This window comes from Macrobrachium nipponense, chromosome 31 (assembly GCF_015104395.2).
Source record: "Macrobrachium nipponense isolate FS-2020 chromosome 31, ASM1510439v2, whole genome shotgun sequence".
Lineage (NCBI taxonomy): Eukaryota > Metazoa > Arthropoda > Malacostraca > Decapoda > Palaemonidae > Macrobrachium > Macrobrachium nipponense.
Window position 1 is genome coordinate 19,826,817 of NC_061093.1, and position 10,000 is coordinate 19,836,816.

Below are 10,000 nucleotides of genomic sequence, written 5' to 3' on the forward strand. Positions count from 1 at the left end.
TCCATGCTATCACCTGCCTGCTGTGAAAGCCCAACGTAACATATTTATGTGAAAAGCCAACAGTCCAACATAACAGATTTATCCCCACGGTCAAACACCTGGCATGGAGGTGAGCAAAAATCCAGCAAATGTACAATACTCAGTAGTTCAACAGTCTCGTATCAAACTTCAAGCAATGATGTTCAGGATTCTATACCAGACGAGAGAAATCGACATGAAGCCTAACTTAATTTTGCTTAACCTTTCGGCAAAGCTGACGCTTTCTTGGCATGTAACTACAATGTAAATGTGGATTACGGTACGTGGTTACATCACTCAACTGAAAAATACTGATAAGGGAGAAATGGAATGTCATCATGAAAATACTACAGAACCACAAAAACTATATCTACAAGATCAAAGTGACATTTACTCTTCACTCAAGGCTGTTTTGCAAGACCAACACTTACGAACTATCTATAAAAATCTGCCTCCACAAATGTCAATGTTACCCGAGGATCCTGAGGAGAGAGAGAGAGAGAGAGAGAGAGAGAGAGAGAGAGAGAGAGAGAGAGAGAGAGAGAGAAGACGCACTCGGTTACTGAACCGCCATTATCATTTGACATGCCTCATTTTTCACGTATGCAACGTGTCTGTCGAGAAAACTTTACTGGTTCACACTCACACACACACACACACACACACACACACACACACACACACACATATATATATATATATATATATATATATATATATATATATATATATATATATATATATATACAGGATCTCTCTCTCTCTCTCTCGCTTTTTTGCAAGGGCTGAGGAGTGCATGTTTCCTTGTCATCGTCTTCCGCTGCACTGTCTTGTTGACGGCGCTGCCCCATCGCCAGGGGAAGGGGAAGGGGTGGTGGGTGGGGGGGGGGGGAGTTGGTGGGGTTTGGGAGGGAGGGGGTTAATTACTGTAGTTGAGATATTCATGAGTTAATTAAAGGAACTTCCCAGGCTAATCTTTTTCCAATTACTGACAAAGGCAGCCATGGAATAAGTAATTCACGGGTCTTTGACTTTTGGGGAGGAACAGCCATCGAGCTCAACCACAAAACAGAGGACACCTAAAATTTAATGGAAATTACGGAGATGTTTATTAAAAGAGAAACTGGATGGAGTCATTTTGGTAATTGGTAACGGAACTCATCTTGCAATTGATTGGTCTCTTTCAAGAGCCAATGTAAAAAAGAAGAGATTCTTTGAGATTATACATTACGAAGGTAACCGCTGGAAAATTTCCGTTCCTATTTTAATATTGAATTTTCTCGTTCTAGAATCATTTATCATTTGAATGGTTTTTCCAGCTTTGTCAAAACCAGTCTTCCTGAAGCATTCTCTCTCGTATGATTTATTTTATTCTCAAAATCTTCGCTAATACTTACATTTAAATTTTCTTATTTTTGAAACTCCTGTAAATTTTCTTATACTTTCTAAGCTGCTTTAAATGCCGCAGTCTTCCTAAAACAGTATTTTACATATTTTTCATCGTTTTCAAAAATAGCAAATCTCAACGATGAAGAAATTTTTGCAAAAACTTCTTTGTCCTATAATCGGCAAAGTTTATTCACGTTCAGCTGTTTCTCCAATATTCTCTACGACCACATGCAGTAACAATGAAGGCTTGACCGGACGAGTCTCCATTCAAAACTACTTCATTAATGAAAATAATGAATTAACAACCAAACTCAAAGACTGGCTTCTTAGTGACAGAAACGTCAGAGTGAACAACTCGGACAGTTTTTATTACACCGCACAGAAGACATAAGTATTATTAATTTTTCTCGCATTAGACACGAGAAAATTCGACGATAATTTGCAGTTTATATCGCACTCTAAAAGATATCACCGAACGTTCAAAGACGAATAATAATAATAACATCCTTTACTTCAGATTAGGGCCAATATACAAGGAATATGCAAGGCCGAGTGAAGCACATGGCCTCTGTGATATCCTGCCGCTCATGTTCTTTCTGTGCTTAACCTTCCACAAACTTCCAACTCATCTCAAGCCTTCATTCTCATAGCTCTCGACCAGGCAGGTCTACGAAGGTCTTCGAGATCTGCTGGTGACTACAACCGCCCCGGTTACTTTTCATGCATTATTCTCCCCGAAGGACAAGTACAAAAAAACAATCTCCATCTCCCCTTCATCGTTTCTCTCACTTACTTTATATATATACAAGCGAATACCACAGGAAAAAGATTGGCAGAAATCCGTACCGAGCGCTTTCGTCTTTATTGAGGCATTGTCGACAATGGCTCAATAAAAGCGGAACAATCGATACGGATTTCTGCCTATTATTTTCCTGTGGTATTCGCTTATGTGATGAAAGTCACGTGCACATACTGTGTTTTTTTAAAAGCATATATATATATATATATATATATATATATATATATATATATATATATAAAATTATAATTATTATAATTATTGTCATATATTTCAGCATTCGTGTGATTACTGTCCTCCCGTCTGTAGTAAGCTGCATTCCACGACCTATAACTCACCCTATACTCAAAAAAAAAAAAAAAAAAAGTTCCCTTCGTCTTAAAAATATTAATAACGATTTCGGTCATTTTAAGGAGATTCTAAAATAAGTAAACTTCTTTAGTTGCGTTTCAAAATATTTCAACAGGGACCTTCTACAGGTTCCCACGAACCCTCGAGTTCCAAGGCTGCTATTCGTTTCACGTCACGTCTTCGCCCTTATTCTGTTAGGGCGCTAAGACATCATACTGCAAAGTACCAGGAGGATTTTCTTTCTTTGCCAGCTAAATATAAATAAAAAAAAGCGCCAAAGTTTCTTCGGCGCAATCCAGTTTTCTGTACAGCGTATAATCAAGGCCACCGAAAATAGCTTTATCTTTCTGTGGTCTCGGTATAATGCTGTATAACCCATGAAACTTTAACACGGCCCGGTGGTGGCCTAACCTATGTCGTTGTCAGACGTACGCTTATGGGCTAACTTTCACCTTGAATGAAATTAAAAATACTAAGGCTAGAGGGCTGCAATTTGGTATCTGATGGCTGGAGGGTGTTTGATCAGCAAACCAATTTGCAGCCCTCTAGCCTCAGTAGTTTTTAAGGTCTGAGGGCGGACAAAAAAAAGTGTGGACGGAGAGACAAAAGCCATCTCAATAGTTTTCTTTTACAGAAAACGAACACTGAAGAACAGGGTTCCTGGCAGCGATTGGAATCTTTCATCCCGTTCAAGAGATCCTGTAACTGTAAATTCTCTTGTCAAACTTTTAATTATTGTAGACGTTTCTGTGTAATCGCAGTAAATGCTATCCGTATTTAATTTTCTTTTCCAAACTTTGAGAATCGTTTAATGACAAAAATTAACATTACACTTGTAATTAAAAGCATATCATCATTGCATGTGCGTTTCTGAAATATATGCACATATTTCATAAGTTAAAAGGAATTACAATTTGAAATATAAATTTTAGTACCTTCTAATGGATTCCTGTACAGCATTTTCATAATATGAGCAAAAATATTTAATATTATTTATTATTATTATTATTATATTATTATTATTATTATTATTATTATTATTATTATTATTACTTATTATTATTCAAAAAGATGAACCCTATTCATATGGAACAAGCCCACAAAAGGGGCCACTGACTTGAAATCTAAGCTTCCAGCGAATATGGTGTTTATCTGAAAGAAGTCACAGAAGGTAATAAGAAGTACAAAAAGTAGAGATGAGTTATTAGAAATGGTAAAAATGAAAAAAATAGAAAATTATACACCGAAATACATAACACGTAAAAAAACAAATATCATTACTATAAAAAAATCAGTTATTAAAAACTTTTAAAAATTAAATTAATGATTAACACCCCTAAAGTAATTATACCACGTAAAAAATCATTACTAAAAGAAGAGATCAATAATCAGAAAAAGGATAAATTTATAAATAATACCCGTAAAATATACTTCACGTGAAATAAAAAAAAAATAAATATTAGCCATAAAATATACTTCACGTAAAAAAAAAAATAATCATCACCGATACGAGAAATACCTACACTGCCATCGGCACTACTATAACCTCCATCGCTAACAGCGCTAACAACCATTCTCATAACAGTAGCAGTAGTAGCAGCAGTAATCCCGGCACCGCCACCATACTCTTGCATGTATATACAATATCTAAGCGGCTTTGCTGGCGAATATAAATGCGTCCCTTTGCAAACATTAATGTAATCCTCTGCGAGGCTTTGTCTTCATATATTGATGTCTCTAAAGCCTCACACACGCGCGACACGAATGTGAAATAGGGGATAATTGATAAATGAAGCTGGAGCAGAGAGAGCCAAAACGGGCGGCGGAAAAGGAGAGTAATAAATGATATGAACTGAGAGATAAAGTGATGATAAATGATATAACTGCTTGTTCTTTATTTTCAGTCACCTCTCTCTACTCTCTCTAATATATATATATATATATAATAGTATATATATATGTATATATATATATATAATATATATATATATATAGTATATATAATATATATATAATTATATAATATATAATATATATTATATTAATATATACACATATATATATATATATATATAGTTTTATATATTGTATATATATATATATACATATATACATATATATAATATATATATATATATATATAATATATAAATTGTATAAGTGTTTTTATATATGTATATATGTAGTAAATTCGCAGAATATTTCTTTGGAATGGCTGGCGCTAGAAGAGTACAGTTTTCTGGTTTCTCAACAAGTATTTGGGGGTGAGGTTGCTAGCCCTTCATCAAATATTATATATATGTATTCCTTCAATGCACAAGTCCAAATAGTTTAAACTGGGTTAAACCAAATGAACCTTGCCATTTAAGAGACTGTATGTGAGGATGAAACGTTCACTTTGAATAAAACTTTCTGATAACATCAGTTTCCTTCGGCTGACTTCTCCACAGGAGTGCTTTATATATATACCTACTATAGTAGTTATTTAAATGAAGCTCCTGATTGGCTGTTGATAAGCCAATGACGGGGCTGGAAACCCTCAGTCTCTCTCGAGAGTTCACATAGGCAGGATGTATGTTCCACCTCTCCTGAGGGATACTTTTGAAAGACGTATCCCTCAGGGGAGGTGGAACATAGATTCTACCAATGTGAACTCTCTCGAGAGACAGAGTTTGCAGCCCTGTGATTGGCTTATCAACAGCCAACCCGGAGCGTCGTAAGGAACACTGGCCTAGACGTCAAATGCACGGTTGATGTGAATCTACTATAGTAACTTTCTGTAGCCAATAACACACTGGTTGGAAGCGGCCTCTCTCCCAGGGCCCAGTCACACCGGAAATAGCTCTATTGTAATCCTCACTACGACGAGCATTGTTGGAGGGTCAGAAAATAAAAACACACACAAAAATAAAACAATATATGACAAGTTACTCAACCGTACTTGGTGTCCTTTTTCCTTTCCCGAAAGGAATGCCGTTAATATTTTCCGCCAGTTACCTAACCATAAATTTGGCTAAGGGCAACGTACGATAACATCATAAAAGATTTTAGAAGCGAAAACAAACAGTGCCACCTATTACCACTGTTACTGTTACTGCTAATAATAATAATAATAATAATAATAATAATAATAATAATAATAATAATAATAATCATTATCATTATTATTATTGTTATCATTATCCAGATTATGAACCCTTTTCAAATGAACAAACTCACACGGGCCACTGATTAGAAAATCAAGCTTCTAAAGAATAAAGTGTTCATTTGAAACAAGTAGTAACAGAAGGTAACAGGAAATCCAAAAAGAAGAGATCACTCATCAGAAAACGAAAAAAAAAAACGATAAATTAGCATATTAATATATAAACACAGAATGCAAGAGAACCCAATAAGAGTGACAGAAAAAAAAAAACAGCTCTGAATACCCATGACAGAACTCAACTCGCAACAGACAGCAGACGCGATAAAGTAAACACCTCATCCAGCTAATAGAATTAAGGGGCCCTTCTTCCTTTCAGAAAGCGGTTTCTCGGGGAGATTAAGTGCGGGAAGGAAAAGCGCCTCTGGGCCACGAACGAAGGGGTTCTTCTGTAGTTCCGAATAATTCGCCCCGGAGAGAGAGAGAGAGAGAGAGAGAGAGAGAGAGAGAGAGAGAGAGACCTCGATCCTGCTTTTCCCACTTGGTGGTGTTTATTCAAATACGGAATTCCAGTCTTCGCTCCGTTTACACAGTCGGTGGTGGAGGGGAGCGCAGTCGGGCTTCGCTTAATTTGGGATGATCATCAAAGCGGGTAGTAACTCTCGCCGTTTATTATTATTATTACTATTACTATTGTTATTATATTAGTATTTCCATTATCCTTGCATCACTGTTGTTATTGTATTATTGTTGGTTGCTATTTTCAATTGGCAGAATTTATAATGACATGTTCACGGAGAAGTGTACGTATATTTCGACATAAGACGATATCAATGGATTGATATTTGTGTAAATAAAATTCAAGCGTGCGGGGTGTGTGTGTATGTATGTATGTATGTATGTATGTGTGTGTGTGTATGTGTATGTATGTATGTTTGTATATATATATATTATATAATATATATATATATATATCATACACCATATATTTATAGATTTATATATTTATATATATACAATATATAATTATATATATATATATATATATATATATATATATATAATGAGGTGTAGTCCACAGCTCTCGATAAGGGCCAAGGAGGCCGAAACTGTTGAGCTTAAAGAAATTTCAGCTTTTCTTTCCCCTGTGGACTACAACCTCATACAGCTATCTTCGTGAAAAAGGAAGACTAAAACCTCATATATATATATATATATATATATATATATATATATATATATATATATATATATATTATATAGTATATACACATACACACACACACACACACACACACACATATATATATATATATATATATATATATATATGTTATGATTATATATATATTGCACATACATCCCTTCTTATTCCTCCAAGGATGCATCCAACACCCTACAGGAAACCTGTTTGTCCGACCCAGCTGGGGCGCGGGGTAGGTAGGTAGGCAGGGGATCGGGAAGGTAAGGGAGACATGACGGGCAGCGCCGGGTTCCGCAGCGTGGTGCGCGCCATCAAGCTCTGTATAATAACAATAATAATAATAATAGTAACAGCAACTGATGACACCGTTCTATTCAACTGATAGATTATCTCAACCCAATATAGGAGAGAGAGAGAGAGAGAGAGAGAGAGAGAGAGAGAGCCTCATAAACCTCTCTCTCCCTCAAATCACCTTAAGACCACTCCATTCAGATGAAGACTTAACGACAGATCCAACGACCCCTCAAACGACAACGGCGACTACTGCGACTGGCGACAACATAACGACAACAACATAAAGACGACAACATAACGACCACAACATAAACGACGACAAAAGGACGTCGCCCACCATGTTGTCGTCGGAGCTGCCATAAAAAAAGGGGACAAAAGAAATATCCCTTTCTTTATTTTCTTTTTTTCTTCCTCTCTTTCTCTTTCCCGAGACGATGACAGACCCTTTCTGAGTAACACTCCTGTTCAGTTTGCAGTGACAGTTCGTTTTGCAGTCAGGTCATTCAGCAGTCACTGAAATTTTGTCGTTAAAATGCTTTTAGCAGGTACCGTTAATCTCGTAAATACAATGTATTCTGCCGTTACAGTTCAATTTGTAGTTACAGTGCATGGAGCCATTATAGTATATTTAGCTGGTACAGTTTATTATACAGTTGCCTTCCTTTTGCAGTTTCTTTTAATTTTGTAGTTACAGTTCGGATAGCAGTTACTGCGTATTTAGTAGTTAGTACAGTTTGCGTTACAGTCCACTTAGCAGCTACAGTGTACTTTTGCAGTTACAGTTAATTTTGCAATTACTCCCATTTAGTAAATTATATATATATATATATATATATATATATATATATATATATAATACACACCATTTCAATTCTATAAAATATTACGCTACAATAATACAAATGTCATGAGTAAGTTAAAGCAAAAGTCCTCATCTCTTTTCTTTAGGACATCTCTAGGAAAAATGTACGAAAGTTCCAATGATGTAATCCCCTTTAAAAAAAAATAAAAGGAGTAAAAACACTCGCGTCTGTCCGAACAGCTTCCGGATCAGACTTTAGGCCTCTCAAATCCTCGGATTTTTTTTCTTCCTGGTGTGTGCGTGTGTGTGTGTGTGTGGGTGGTGGTGGTGGTGGTGGTGGGGGGGGGGGAGTTGGGGGGGGAGAGGTTTGGTGGTGGTGTGGGGAGAAGGAATGAAAGGAAGAGGACGACGAGAAGGGGAGGAGGGCGAGAGAAGGGAGAGGAGAGAGAAGGGGAATGGGTAGGAGGGAAGATAAGGAAATCTAAGAGAATGAGGACGAGAGGGGCAGGGGGAGAAGGGGCAGGGGGAGCGGAGCGGGGAATGGGGAGACAAGGAGAATGGGAGAAAAGGGGAATGTAAGGGGAGGAGGAGGAGGAGGAAGGCGTAAGGTGGAAGGCATCCCCAAGAGCGCTGGGGAAGGAAGGATCCTCCTGATCATCCGAGACCTGCATTATCCCATCTCATCCTCCCCAAATCCCTTGCTCTTGCAACCATTGTCTGCTTCGATGAATGCTGGAATCTTTTTCCGGACCTTCGTTTTTTTTGCTGGAAAAATTTCTTGGAACAAAGCAAGGTCATGGAGGTGGGAAAGTTTGACCGGGGGGGAGGGGGTGAGAGTGAGGACCTCAGGATGATTTTCGAGAAAAGCTCGGGGAGAAATGAACTGTCAAAAAAGATAAGGAAAGAAAAATTCATCAAATAACTTATATGATCTACCGGAGACGCTGCGTCCACTGGTGTTCCTCTACAGGTGCCACCAACTACGTTTTGATAAACATCAATCAGTTAAACTAACGTCCTACGAACACTATACGTACATACTTGCCCAGTTAAATGTAGGGACATAATCTAACGTCATTCACACGGTTCATTGTGAAATCAAGAAACAATTTAATATTATACTCTGAAATTAATTCAAGATTATACTCTGTAATCAGAATTCACGTTGGAATTCACGTTTAGTTACTGCCTACACACACACAGTCTAAGATATAATTCAAAATGCAGGGCAATGTCAAAACCAAAATGCCAAAAGGTCAGAGATTAGTTTGTAATCACGAGATAATTACCACGCAGTCATACTCTCGGTTGCATCCCCCCTCCAACAACATGAAGCTAGCCATTACCGAGTCTCAGCTTTTATACATACACACGCGCACGCACACATATATATATATATATATATGTGTGTGTGTGTGTGTGCGTGTGTTGATGGAAAGGCGACATAATTCGGAAGTATAAAGCAGGAGGAGACAAAGATGCTGGGAAGGTTCACATAAATAAAAGTTACTGGAAGGGATAAGTCTCAATATCCAGGAGGAAGAGGAATGCACGACAGGGGAGAGGCGTAAGGTTTAATGCGCTGCTGATGAGCCTCCTGTGCAGGTATAAGAAATGTTTCATTGACGATTAGGAGTATAACAGTAATTAGTATAACTGATTAAAGTTACACAGTTTTATGATGATAAAAGAAACCACGAATAACCGCCACTAACAACTTATCTGTTATTTAAAATCAGACTTAAGTAAGCAAAAAGAAATCAAACTGACATGAAAGAAAAAAAAAAAATTGCCCTCGTCGACAATTCCCCCCCCTCCCACGCCAACAAGGTCAGCTGGGACGTCACCACACAGACATAACCATCATCTTCATGATCTGCATGTCGTGAGTGATGCGGACACCCCCCTCCCCCTTTACTCCCAGCCCCAACGGCCCCCACAGCCTAAGTAGGAGTTCCACCACGAGGAATAACAGAGCCACTCCCGCGGGAGCGGAAGGCG

At 37.6% G+C, this 10,000-nt stretch overlaps 1 protein-coding gene across 5 annotated transcripts in view; it reads right to left on the reverse strand.

The window, feature by feature from the left end:
* LOC135206674 (netrin receptor UNC5B-b-like) overlaps nt 1–10,000 on the reverse strand; it is a 429,533-nt gene that overhangs the window by 122,579 nt on the left and 296,954 nt on the right. The window lies entirely within an intron of this gene.